The sequence below is a fragment of the Nomascus leucogenys genome, chromosome 14 (assembly GCF_006542625.1).
Source record: "Nomascus leucogenys isolate Asia chromosome 14, Asia_NLE_v1, whole genome shotgun sequence".
In the NCBI taxonomy this organism is placed as follows: domain Eukaryota; kingdom Metazoa; phylum Chordata; class Mammalia; order Primates; family Hylobatidae; genus Nomascus; species Nomascus leucogenys.
In genome coordinates this window covers 87,934,034-87,946,921 of record NC_044394.1, presented here as the reverse complement: position 1 = coordinate 87,946,921, position 12,888 = coordinate 87,934,034, and the positions used below count along the sequence as shown (strand labels likewise).

At 44.8% G+C, this 12,888-nt stretch overlaps 1 protein-coding gene across 1 annotated transcript in view; it reads right to left on the bottom strand.

Annotated features, from left to right (window-relative positions):
* The window catches only part of CYTH1 (cytohesin 1), a 111,792-nt gene that overhangs the window by 84,371 nt on the left and 14,533 nt on the right, over nt 1–12,888 (bottom strand). The gene's annotated exons all lie outside the window — the stretch shown is intronic.

The window sequence follows — 12,888 nt, the reverse complement described above, 5'->3', positions numbered from 1 at the left end:
CAAAAAAATTAGCCAGGCATGGCTACTTGGGAGGCTGAGGCAGGGGAACTGCTTGAATCAGGGAGGTGGAGGTTGCAGTGAGCCAAGATCGCACCACTGCACTCCAGCATGGGTGACAGAGCAAGACTCTGCCTCAAAAAAAAAAAAAAAAGTTAAAATTCAAAAAAGTTTAAAAAAATACAAATTCAATGTTGGGAAGGATAAATTAACAAGCATCATCATATACTAGTGTGAGGTGTAAACTGATTCACACTTTCTGAAAACCCAGAGACTACAAAGTTAAACTCCCTAACCCACTAAGTCCACTTACAGGAATCTAGCCTAAGAAAATCACTGGAAATGTGAGCAAAACTTTATCCACAAGAATGTTACAGGATTCTTTCTTACAGGAACAAAGTGGAAACTTCTAAATAACAAGACAGGATGATTAATTAAACTATGGTCCATCTATATCATGCTGCCTTTGGCCGAGGCCCCAAGAATCCCTGCATGTCCTTGCTGAGTGCCAAACTGCAAGGTCTGTCTTCTTGTAGCTGGCGACATGAAGTTGGTCAAGGAGACTGTAGCATGACATGCCCCCACCGAGGAGAAGACGCCTGGCCTGTCTACCACTTGCTATAAAAAGTGCTAAGCCCAGGCCGGGCGTGGTGGCTCACGCCTGTAATCCCAGCACTTTGGGAGGCCGAGACAGGTGGATCACCCGAGGTCAGGAGTTCGAGACCAGCCTGACAAACATGGAGAAACCCCATCTCTACTAAAAATAAAAAATTAGCCAGGCGTGGTGGTGCATGCCTGTAATCCCAGCTACTCGCTAGGCTGAGGCAAGAGAATTGCTTGAACCCAGGAGGCGGAGGTTGCAGTGGGCAGAGATTGCACCATTGTATTCCAGCCTGGGCAACAAGAGTGAAACTCGAAACTCCGTCTCAAAAAACAAAGAAGAAAGAAAAAAAGAAAGTGCTAAGCCCTTGGTGGTCCTTGGTTCCTCAGCTGTAGACAAACCCAATTCACGCACAGACATCATCTGGGCCCATCACGTCACCCCACGAGACTTGAGGTCAAGGGCACCAGCACTCTCATGCTGATGTTCCTGCTATTTGCTGTGCGATGTGTACTAACCTGTCTCATTCTGATCCAGTAGGTCTCGTTATCTACTTTCGGCATCCATGGAGTTATGGCATGTGCTTGTGGCCCTAGCTACTCAGAAGGCTGAGGTGGGAGGATTGCTTAAACATAGGAGATCGAGGTTGCAGTGGGCTATGACAACACCACTGCACTCCAACCTGGTCAACAGAGTGAGATCCTGTCTCAAAACAGAAAGAAAATTTCCATAATAATAATTTTTTCAATGTTTGCCAAAGTGCTAAAGTAAGAAGGGCACAATTATAGCCAATTGAAGCCCACTGCCTGAGGTAGCTTCACTTTCAGACTATATGCCAACTGCCCCTGAGGAAGGACTAAAAGGTACTCTCCAAAGACACTTTGGGTAAGTGGATGCAGCCTCAGTTCTTCGTAGGTCTCGTGCACCTAGCAGTCTACGTCCCAGTGCCAAGCCCCTCTTTCATCCAACAGGGATAGGCAAAGGGATCTTTTTAGGTCACTTCCTCACTGTTGTACAGATCAGTGCTCTAAAACTGGCACCTGGCCAGTGGCTGCCTAGCAACAGCTGCAACAAAAAGAAAAGGTATCTCTTAAAAGGAACAAAACAGAAAACCACACAAAGACACGTGGGGAAGTTAAAGTGGGTAGGTAGCTATATACTTGATAGCTATAATAAAGGAGTAAAAAAAAAAAAAAAATCCAAGGTTGGTTATTTTTGCTTCTTTCATCTGTTGAGCCTCTTCTTAAAAACCTCTGTAAGTTCAAAACCCTCCAAGCGGAATACTGAATGGCTTAAAGCAAAACCACATAAATTAGATAGTTACAGCTGAGGAAATGCATGAAACACTCAGCCATCCCTTCCTACCATCATGGACGCACAAATTCTCGTGAAATCATTTTATACACTCAACACAGGAAATGAAGGGAACCACGTCTGGCCGGGCCAACTCAAGCCAGAGCCTGCCTGTGTGATGTGACCTTGAAGAGAACAGTTTGAGGTTCCGAAGCGTGGGTTTCCACACCTGGGGTCCCCAAATTTAGGGGTATTAAAAGTATATTTGTGTGCATGTGTGTACAAGCGTGTGCATGTATGTATGTATTCATTCATTCACTCATTCCTGGATCTGACCTTGGGGATCCTGGTACATTTGGTATGGCTAGAGTAAGGACCCAGAATAAATAGCTTTTTTGAAAGATTCCTCCATGGATTCTGCAGGTTAGTCAAGTATGGGAACCACCATTCTAACCCAAATTTACTAGATTACTAACTTTAAAGGGTAGGCTAAACAAGCCACTTCTGCATGTTCATCTGCCTAGGACATCTAACTACCACAATTGCAAAAGGTGCCCACGTGGAACGGAAAATACATGGTTGAATTTTACAAATTTAGATGTATAAAGCTAAAAACTCAAGAAACACTGAATTCCCTCTTTTGACTACTGATGTTTTAATTCTGGCCTCTATCCAAATAGCTAGGGTTTATATATATATATATATATATATATATCGTTTAAAAGAAAGCAACAACATTCTACTATCTTAAAACCCTCTTTTCCAAACACAAGAAAATCAAAAATCCCATTGTAGCATTGCTATGTGACCTTAAGACTTTTAAATAGAAGTGAAAAGTAATTTTATACAAAAAGCATCATATACTTATCTTTCTAAAAGTTACGGCTATCAAGTCTGATGACATCACTTCTCAAAATCAAAATATATCCCAGATGCTCCTCAACTTACAATGGGGTTGCTTCCCAATAAACCCATCGTGAAGTCAACCATAAGTCAGAGACAGTCTGTATATATTTTCTTGATAAATGGGATACCCACCTCCCAGGTTCAAATGATTCTCCTGCCTCAGCCTCCTGAGTAGCTGGGACTACAGGCATACACCACCACACCCGGCTAATTTTTGTATTTTTTGTAGAGACAGTTTCAACATGTTGGTCAGGCTGGTCTCGAACTCCCGACCTTGTGATCCACCTGCCTCGGCCTCCCAAAGTGCTGGGATTACAGGTGTGAGCCACTGCGCCCAGCCTCGCGATTTCCAAGTTTTCAGTCACATAGCAATGCTACAATAAACACCCTTGTGCACACATTCTGGTACACATCAGCAGTTCCCCACCTTTTGAGTCCCAACTCAAGAGGTTCTTGTTTTCTCCAAGTTTCAGATCTCCAGGGGAACTAATTCTCACAGGAACTGTTTTTTTCTAGTCCTTCTGCTCTAGGCTGGAATGGGGTGATATGTAACCTGTTTTTCTGTTAAAATCAATTGAACTTGGGAATGTGATAATATAGGGAACTAAAAGCACTCACACTACTCAAAGCTTATTAAAACCTCTTTAAAAATCAAGAGGCAGGGGCCAGGCGCAGTGACTCACACCTGTAATCCTCCCAGCACTTTGGGAGGCTGAGGCGGGCGGATCACGAGGTCAGGAGATCCAGACCAGCCTGGCTAACACGGTGAAACCCAGTCTCTACTAAAAATACAAAAAATTAGCTGGGCGTGGCGGCATGCGCCTGTAGTCCCAGCTACTCGGGAGGCTGAGGCAGGAGAATGGTGTGAACCCGGGAGGCGGAGCTTGCAATGAGCCGAGATCGCGCCACTGCACTCCAGCCTGGGCAATAGAGCAAGACTCTGTCTCAAAAAAAAAAAAAAAAAATCAAAAGAGGCTGAGCTTAGTGGCTCGTGCCTGTAGGAGCCACTGTGGGAGGCCAAGGTGGGAGGACTGTTAGAGGCCAGGGGTTTGAGATCAGCCTGAGCAACACAGCAAGACTCTATCTGTACAAAAAATGAAAAAACTAGTCGGGCACGATGGCATACACATGTGGTCCTGTTACAGGTAGTCCTGTACAGGCACAAGCGGGTCAGGAGAGGGCTCCCTGTCCCCCCACCCCCAGCAGGAATGTTGGCGATCATCAAGTGATAGTTCAGTGGTTATCAAGCTGCCTCTCTAAACATGATAATTGGCAGGGCATGGTGGCTCATGTCTGTAATCCCAGCACTTTGGGAGAATGAGGCGGGCAGATCACTTGAGCTCACAAGTCTGGGCAACATGGCAAAACGCCATCTCTACAAAAAATACAAAAATTAGCCAGGCATGGTGATGCACACCTGTAGTCCCAGCTACTCACGAGGCTGAGGTGGGAAGACGGCTTGAGCCTCGGGTGCAGAGGTTGCAGTGAGCCAAGATTGTGCCACTGCACTCCAGCCTGGGCAACAGACCCAGACTCTGTCTCAAAAAATAAAAAATAAAGCCTGGAGCGGTGCCTCACGCCTGTAATCCCAACACTTTGGGAAGCCGAGTGGGGGTGGATCACTTGAGGTCAGGAGTTTGAGACCAGCCTGATCAACATGGTAAAACCACGTCTCTACTAAAAATACAAAAATTAGCCGAGTGTGGTACCACATGCCTGTGGAGGCTGAGGGAGGAGAATCGCTTGAACCTGGGAAGCAGAGTTTGCAGTGAGCCAAGATGGCGCCATTGCACTCCAGCCTGGGCAACAAGAGCGAAACTCTGTCTCATAAATAAATAAATAAATAAAATAATTGGCAGCCAGCGCCAAGGAGAGGTAATTCCCTGATGGTCCACAGTTGTTACACTAAAGTGATAACTGACAGTTGGCGCCAGGGAGAGGCAATTTCCCAAATAGATACTAACACTTGAAATTGGTAATCAGCTTCCAATAAAATCTCAGGAATTGGATGAGTGAGCTCAAGCATGCGCATTAAGAGACAAAATGATGGAGTATGACCTTCTGGGGGCGTTCCACCGGAAAGGGAAGACAGTCTCAGATAGGCACCGCGCTTGTGGGCAGCTCACCCTTAGAGAAGAATGAAGGCAAACAGGCTCAAGACGCCGGCCACGGCCAGCACATAAAATCCTAGGATCAATGTTGAATGGGGCACATGTCCTTTAAGTTGCCCACTTGGTCTCTTCCAAGTGTACTTTCCTTTCTTTCCTGCTCTAAAGCTTTTTAATAAACTTCTACTACTGCGCTAAAACTTGCCTAGGTCTCTTTTTCTGCCTTCTGCCCCTCAGTCGAATTCTTTCTTCTGAGGAGGCAAGAACTGAGGTTGCTGCAGACTGGGCAGTAATTCAGGTATCTGTCACACCCCTAACAGTCCCAGCTGTTCAGAAAGGAGAAAGGATCAAGAGGCTCATTTAAGCCCAGGAGGTTGAGGCTGCAGTGAGCCATGATCATGCCATTGCACTCCAGCCTGGGGGATAAAGTGGGACCCTGTCTCAAAAAAAAGATTTTAACTGTATGCTTTTCTCCATCCACTAATTTCTACTATTAAAATGTGTTATTTTGGCCGGGCACAGTAGCTCACGCCTGTAATCCCAGCACTTTGGGAGGCCGAGGCGGGCGGATCACGAGGTCAGGAGATCAAGACCATCCTGGCTAATACAGTGAAACCCTGTGTCTACTAAAAATACAGAAAATTAGCCGGGTGTGGTGGCAGGCGCCTGTAGTCCCAGCTACTCGGGAGGCTGAGGCAGGAGAATGATGTGAACCCGGGAAGCGGAGCTTGCAGTGAGCCGAGATCATGCCACTGCACTCCAGCCTGGGTGACAGAGCGAGACTCTGTCTCAAAAAAAAAAAAAAAAAAAAAGTGTTATTTTAAAAAACTTTTTAAAGCTTAAATTCCTCTTATTAGAATGCTATACACACACATTTATATGTTTGAGAAAACAGGAGTCTAAAGCAAGAGCAGGAAAGGGAAAGAACAGTAGTAGTCAGCTAGACATTTGGTTTTGTATCCTTAACATCTATTCTGAGTGGAAATTAAACCAAATGAGGCTTTAACATAAACGTGTGAAAGAGTAACAGCATCTGGCCCGCTTCCTCCATACAATGAGGTGTCCATCATGTGACATGGGGGAAAACAGCAGATTTCTGGAAAAATAATTACCAAATAATGTTGTGCCAACATCTTCTAGAATAATAAACTTCTTTTTCCTATGAAGGTCCATTGTTCAGGGACATTCCCATTACCTGACAACAGGAAAAATTATCTTTACTCTCAGAGTACAAAAACATTCCTAAGAACAGAGAGCAACAACATAACCTTCTGACTCAAGACAGTCTCTGTTCCGGTAATTTGATGACAAATAGTGTTGCTGATCAGCAGAATACAGAGTGGAAGGGGCGGCTTTTTTGCACATGCCTTCCCCTCCCTTTGAATTAGGAGCACTCTTCTAAAACTAGAAACGCTTCACAAAGTCAGACAAAGTCTACGAAATACTGCAATACTTAATCCCCATGAGGCACACTTCCATAAGAAGAAAATGATATGCAGGAAGGATTCAACTGCCCATCCTCACAAGAAACATTCCATGAGCAAAGGCACTAAGGTAGATGTAGTCGGCAGGATAATGGTCCCAAAGATATACATGTCCTAATCACTGGAACCTGTGAATATGTTAAATTCCGTGGCAAAAGGGGATTAAGTTTGCAGATGGAATTAAATCTCCTAATCAGCCAACTTTAGAAGAGGGAGATTGTCCTAGATTATCCAAGTGAGCACACGGATTCTTCCAAATGGAAGAGGGAGGCAGGACAGTCAGTGTCAGAGTGATGAGAGGTGAGACTCAATCAGCCACTGCAGGCTTTGAAGATGCAGGAAGGAGCTAAGAGCCAAGGAGTGTGGGCAGCCTCTAGAAACCGGAAAGGTAAGGAAGCAGACCTTTCCCCAGAGCCTCCAGAAAGAAACACAACCCTGCTGAAATACATTTTAGCCCAGTGAGACCCATTCCAGACTTCTGGCCTCCAAACTATAAGATAATAATGTATATCGTCTTAAGCCACTAAATTTGTGATAATTTGTTATGGCAGCAACAGGAAAACTAATACAATGGAAATGTCCATCCGGCTGCTTTCTGGATGTTTTTAATCTCAAAAAAAGACTTTTGGCCAGGCACGGTGGCTCACGCTTGTAATCCCAGCACTTTGGGAGGAAGAAGCAGGTGGATCACCTGAGGTCAGGGGTTCGAGACCAGCCTGGCCAACGTGGTGAAACCCTATCTCTACTAAAAATACAAAGTTAGCCAGGAGTGGTGGCATATGCCTGTAATCCCAGCTACTTGGGAGGCTGAGGCAGGAGAATCGCTTAAACCTAGGAGGCGGAGGTTACAGTGAGCTGAGGCCGTGCCAAAAAAAAAAAAAGACTTTTAATCCCTCTCAAGATACACACATTTGTCAAACACCTTAATACTTCCTAGAACAAAGTGGACTCACACCACAAATCACCTTACTGTAGGTTATAGAGTAGTCCCTCCTTATCCACAGGGGATACTTTCCAAGACCCCCCATGGACGCCTGAGACCACAAATAGTAGTGAACCCTATATACAACATGTTTGTTCTTGTACATACGTACCTATGATAAAACTTATAAAGTAGGTAGAGATTAATAATTAATAAAGAACAATTAGATTATAATAAATAATAAAGAACAATAATAAATTGTTAATTATAAATTGTTCTATAAAATATGCTGTAATAAGAGTTATGTGAGTGTAGTCTCTCAAAATACTTTCTTGTACTATACTCACATATTTTCAAACCACAGCTAACTGCAGATAATTGAAACCATGGAAGGTGAAACCATGGATAAGGGGGAAAGTATGCTAGCCCCCTCTTCAAGAATTTATTTGCTACACTCATCTTTCAAACATAGAATAGGCCAGGCGCAGTGGCTCACGCCTGTAATCCCAACACTTTGGGTGGCTGAGACGGGCAGATCACTTGAGGTCAGGAGTTTGAGACCAGCCTGGCCAACATGGCCAAACCCTGTCCCTACTAAAAATAAAAAAATTAGCCAGGCACGCGTGGTGGGGTGCACCCATAGTCCCAGCTACTCGGGAGGCTGAGGCAGGAGAATCGCTTGAACCCAGGAGGCAGAGGTTGCAGTGAGTCAAGATCCCGCCACTGCACTCCAGCCTGGGTGACAGAGCGAGACTCTGTCTCAAAGAAAAAACAAAACATAGAATAACCATTTTCTTCTTTTTATAAGCTCACAACTAATACCATAGAATAATATTTCCATCTAAATGTCTTTTTTTTTAGACAGTCTTGCTCTGTTGCCAGGCTGGAGTGCAGTGGCACGATCTCGGCTCACTGAAACCTCCGCCTCCTGGGTTCAAGCGATTCTCCTGCCTCAGCCTCCTGAGTAGCTGGGACTACGGGTGCACCCCACCACGCCCAGCTAATTTTTGCCAGGATGGTCTCTATCTCTTGACTTCATGATCCGCCCACCTCGGCCTTCCAAAGTGCTGGGATTACAGGCGTGAGCCACCACGCCCGGCCTAAATGTCCCTTTTCCAAGATTTGTACTGAAATCTCTGAATGCATAAAAAATGTCTCTATAAACTTCCCAGCAAGTCAAGAGTGAGGAACTTACTAACTGGTTATCAACATAAGCTGTTTCAGCAAGAACCAGGCTTATAAATAAACCCCAGAACAATGGAAGAATGAAATTAGATGCATGCATGAGGTAAGAGAGATCTATTTTAACTGCAACTCACAAGTTTCCATGAGCAATTTCAGTGACCTTAGTTTCTATATCAAAAGCAGAGGGAGTGGGGGGAGCATGGATTTCATTTAACAAGCTCTGAGAGCCTACAATGTGCCAGGCCCTGTTTTTGGCATGCACGTGGGAAAGGGGAGAGTAACAAAGGGATGAATATTCCGGCCTTGTGGAGCTTCCACTTCAGCTGGAGAAGACTGACTATGTATAATAAACATAATGAGTAGGTTCCCAGTGTGGCAGGGGGGATGAGGATTATGGGGGAGTCAAGCAGGGTAAGGGTGGGGTGGCGAGCAGAGAGGAGGGGGGCACTGGCTGCTTAAGCAAATGGGGGAAGTCTTGTTGAGAGAGTGCGGGAACTGAGCATGAAGTTATTTGGATGAAAAGCATCCCTAGTACAGTGAATAGCTGGAGAAAGGCCCGAGTTGGGGAGCGTGCCTGGTGTGTACCAAGCACCGCAAGGAGTTTGCTGAGTGCATGAGCAGAGGGGCATGGGTATCCCTGATGGGTCCCAAGTAACAGGAGCAGGATCATCGGGAGGCCCTCCCTGAGGCATCAGTAGACTCAAAGAGAAGCCTTCCTCAGTGGACCATGGAACACACCCAGAAAACGGGGCTCCTTCTAAAGGTAGACCCCAAAGTCTAGGTTGGAATCCCTATTTATTTTAGGATATGATAAACCCATAAAATAAATATTTCAATTATAATTCTAAAAATCTTTTTAGAATTTAATTTCCTCCATGCTTTGTCACTGCAGTCTGGACACAGAGAAATTGTAGAAGTCTTTGTCAAAGTTACAGAACAAGTTGAAGAAGTCTCCGTCTTCAATAAATCAGTAAAAGTCAGTGTGGAGTAGAGGAGACAAGCCTGAAGTGGGCTATTGAGGAGTCCAAGAGGATTTCAATGCCAAGCAAGACAAATGGCAAGCCCTCAAAAGCTGTATCTGACTCTATTTTATTGTCAGGTTGCTGTCCTGACTGAAGAATGATGGTCCCCCAGAAGACAAAAACCAAGAGGTGTCACAGCACAAAACAATGGTGTTTCCAGGGCTCCCTGGATGTGCTCCCCAAGAACCAGAGTCCACAGCTGAGCTGAGAGCAGGCAAATGATCACAACTTGATTTTTTTAAAGTCCTGCAATAGCATGAATAAACTGGCACAAATCCAAGTCCTAAAGTCCATTTTTGAATATGCAAAGCTAGAAGGTCTTGAGATCCTTGGTGACCCTACCACAGTACTCACGTTCCAATGAGGCCCTGTCAAAAACCAGCCTTAGGCGGCCAGGCGCGGTGGCTCACACTTTTAATCCCAGCACTTTGGGAGGCCAAGGCGGGCGGATCACGAGGTCAGGAGATCGAGACCACGGTGAAACCCCGTCTCTACTAAAAATACAAAAAATTAGCCGGGCGTGGTGGCGGGCGCCTGTAGTCCCAGCTACTCGGAGAGGCTGAAGCAGAAGAATGGCGTGAACCCGGGAGGCGGAGCTTGCAGTGAGCCAAGATTGCACCACTGCACTCCAGCCTGGGCGACAGAGCGAGACTCCGTCTCAAAAAAAAAAAAAAAAAAAAAAAAACCAGCCTTAGGCTGTGCACGGTGGCTCACACCTGTAATCCCAGCACTTTGGGAGGTGGGAGGATCGTCTGAGCCCAGGAGTTTGAGACCAGCCTGGGCAACATAGTGAGATCCCATCTCTACAGAAAAAAAAAAAATGGCCAGCCCCTCCTCTAGCAGGAGACAAAGCTTCCAAGTCAGGGCTTCGGGCAGGAAGACTCTGGAAGATGCTCTGTAACTCCTTGGAAGAAACGCTATTCTGCTAGTGTTCTCCTGTCTCACTGTTAAATGAGTTCTTTCAGCAGCCTTTTTATTTAGTCATAAAGGGCAAAAAGGCCAAGAGAAGCCATGAAAAGACCCCTGAAAATGGCTGAGAGACAAGCTCAGTAAGATTCGTTAACCTTTACCTGGTTACCTCATAAATTCTAGTGGCCCAACCACAAAACATGTTCTGGCTCCAGGGAATCATCAAAGGCCAGGCTGCGTAATTCTTGTTGCCACAACATCAAACCCAGTTTACCAGAGTCCCTGGGAGGAAACAGCAGCCCCTAAAGTAAATGCTACCCGGAGGATTAAGGAAAAAGATGCTGCCTTTACTGCATGATCCTACAAACTCCTCAAATTTCAACCCTAAGATTAACAATGGCTCTTTCAATGTAAATGTGTTTAATAACCAGCAACACAGGTTTAACCAAAACTCTGTCCAAACTGTATCAAGATATAAAACTCTGTATCCCACTCCCAGGAGAAATAAAGTTTAGAAAGTACATAAATTCATCTCTTGAGAGATCTGAGAAAAAGAAAAAACAAAGAAAAGACATAAATAGCATATAAGGTATGTAAAAGCGCAAGTACATAAAAATGAAGAGGGGGTTGTGAATGAGCAGCCAGTATAGAAAAAGCCCATTCAAAGCATGGCCTTTGCGTGGAGCCTGAGAAATCTAGCTTGTGGTGCCAGCTCAACCACTCATCAGCTATGTCCCTTTAGAATCTCTCTACATCTCCATTTCCTCACCTATAAAATCAGTACAGTATTTGTTCCCACCCACAGGGTAACCGTGAGGGTTCAATGAGAACTTACGAAAAATGTTCAGCAATGAACTTCATGCGCGGCAAGCAGTTAACTGCTAGTGTGGGAACAGTTGGAGCAGTGACACCTACTCTGGCATGTTCCCATCTCATTTCATCCCAATAGGTAACTGCCTGTCGGGTTTGCTCAAAAGTACATCTCAGCCGGGCACGGTGGCTCGCGCCTGTAATCCCAACACTTTGGGAGTCTGAGATGGGAAGACTGCTTGAGGCCAGGAATTCAAGACCAGCCTCGTCTGCATACTGAAACCCCATGTCTAAATTTTTTGAAACAATTTTTTTTAAAGTACACCTCACTCAGAACACAGTGAAAGCCAAAAGTCCCCAGGCTCTCATAGCATTTGTTGGTATTTCCGCCACAGCAAATTTCCATGTGAACCACCCTACACTGTGCGCTTCTAGAAAGCAGGGCCTATATCTTAAAATTCTTCACACTCTGAGCATAAAGCAAATACCCTGACACAAAGAATTTAAAAAGTCTGAACAAATGGATGAAGAGATGAACAAACGGATGAAGAGATGAACAAACGGATGAAGAGATGAACAAACGGATGAAGAGATGAACAAACGGATGAACAGATGAACAAACGGATGAAGAGATGAACAAACGGATGAAGAGATGAACAAACGGATGAACAGATGAACAAACGGATGAAGAGATGAACAAACAGATGAACAGATGAACAAACGGATGAAGAGATGAACAAACGGATGAAGAGATGAACAAACGGATGAACAGATGAACAAACGGATGAAGAGATGAACAAACAGATGAAGAGACTAACAAATGGATGAAGAGATGAACAAACGGATGGTCGGATGGGAAACAATTTAAATGGCAGGAAAGAGAAAAGAATGCAGTGTTTTTTTCAAGCCTGAATGATTGGAGTGATAAGTAAATGGTGATAAAAGTTTAAAAATTAGAGAGGTCTAGAAGAAACACCAGAATGAAAGGGCCAGGAGCAAGCCTTGGACATGCTGAATCTCTGACAATGATGGGGTATTGAAGGAGAAATGTGCAGGAAGCACTTGAAAATGCCAGAATATAGCTAAGAGTCAAACGTTCTCTTAATTTCAATCATTAGGGTTGTTGGAAATAATATTTCAGAGAATTAGAGAACACAAAAGAAAGCAAGTTAAATACGTTTCAAAAACACATATAGTCTACAGCTGCTGCATACAGAAGCCAGAACAGACAAAATGAAATGTGAGACCGATTGTCCTGGAGGTTTACAACACATCACCTGTGAATGTTTTCATTCAAGACTGGCTTGGAATCATCATCCAAAGGTATAAAAAAGAGTCTATAAATAGTCTTAATAGGCCGGGCGCAGTGGCTCACGCTTGTAATCCCAGCACTTTGGGAGGCCGAGGCGGGCGGATCACGAGGTCAGGAGATCGAGACCACGGTGAAACCCCGTTTCTACTAAAAAAGTACAAAAAAATTAGCTGGGCGTGGTGGCGGGCGCCTGTAGTCCTAGCTACTCGGAGAGGCTGAGGCAGGAGAATGGCGTTAACCTGGGAGGCGGAGCTTGCAGTGAGCCAAGATCGCGCCACTGCACTCCAGCCTGGGGGACAGAGCGAGACTCCATCTCAAAAAAAAAAAAAAAAAAAAAAA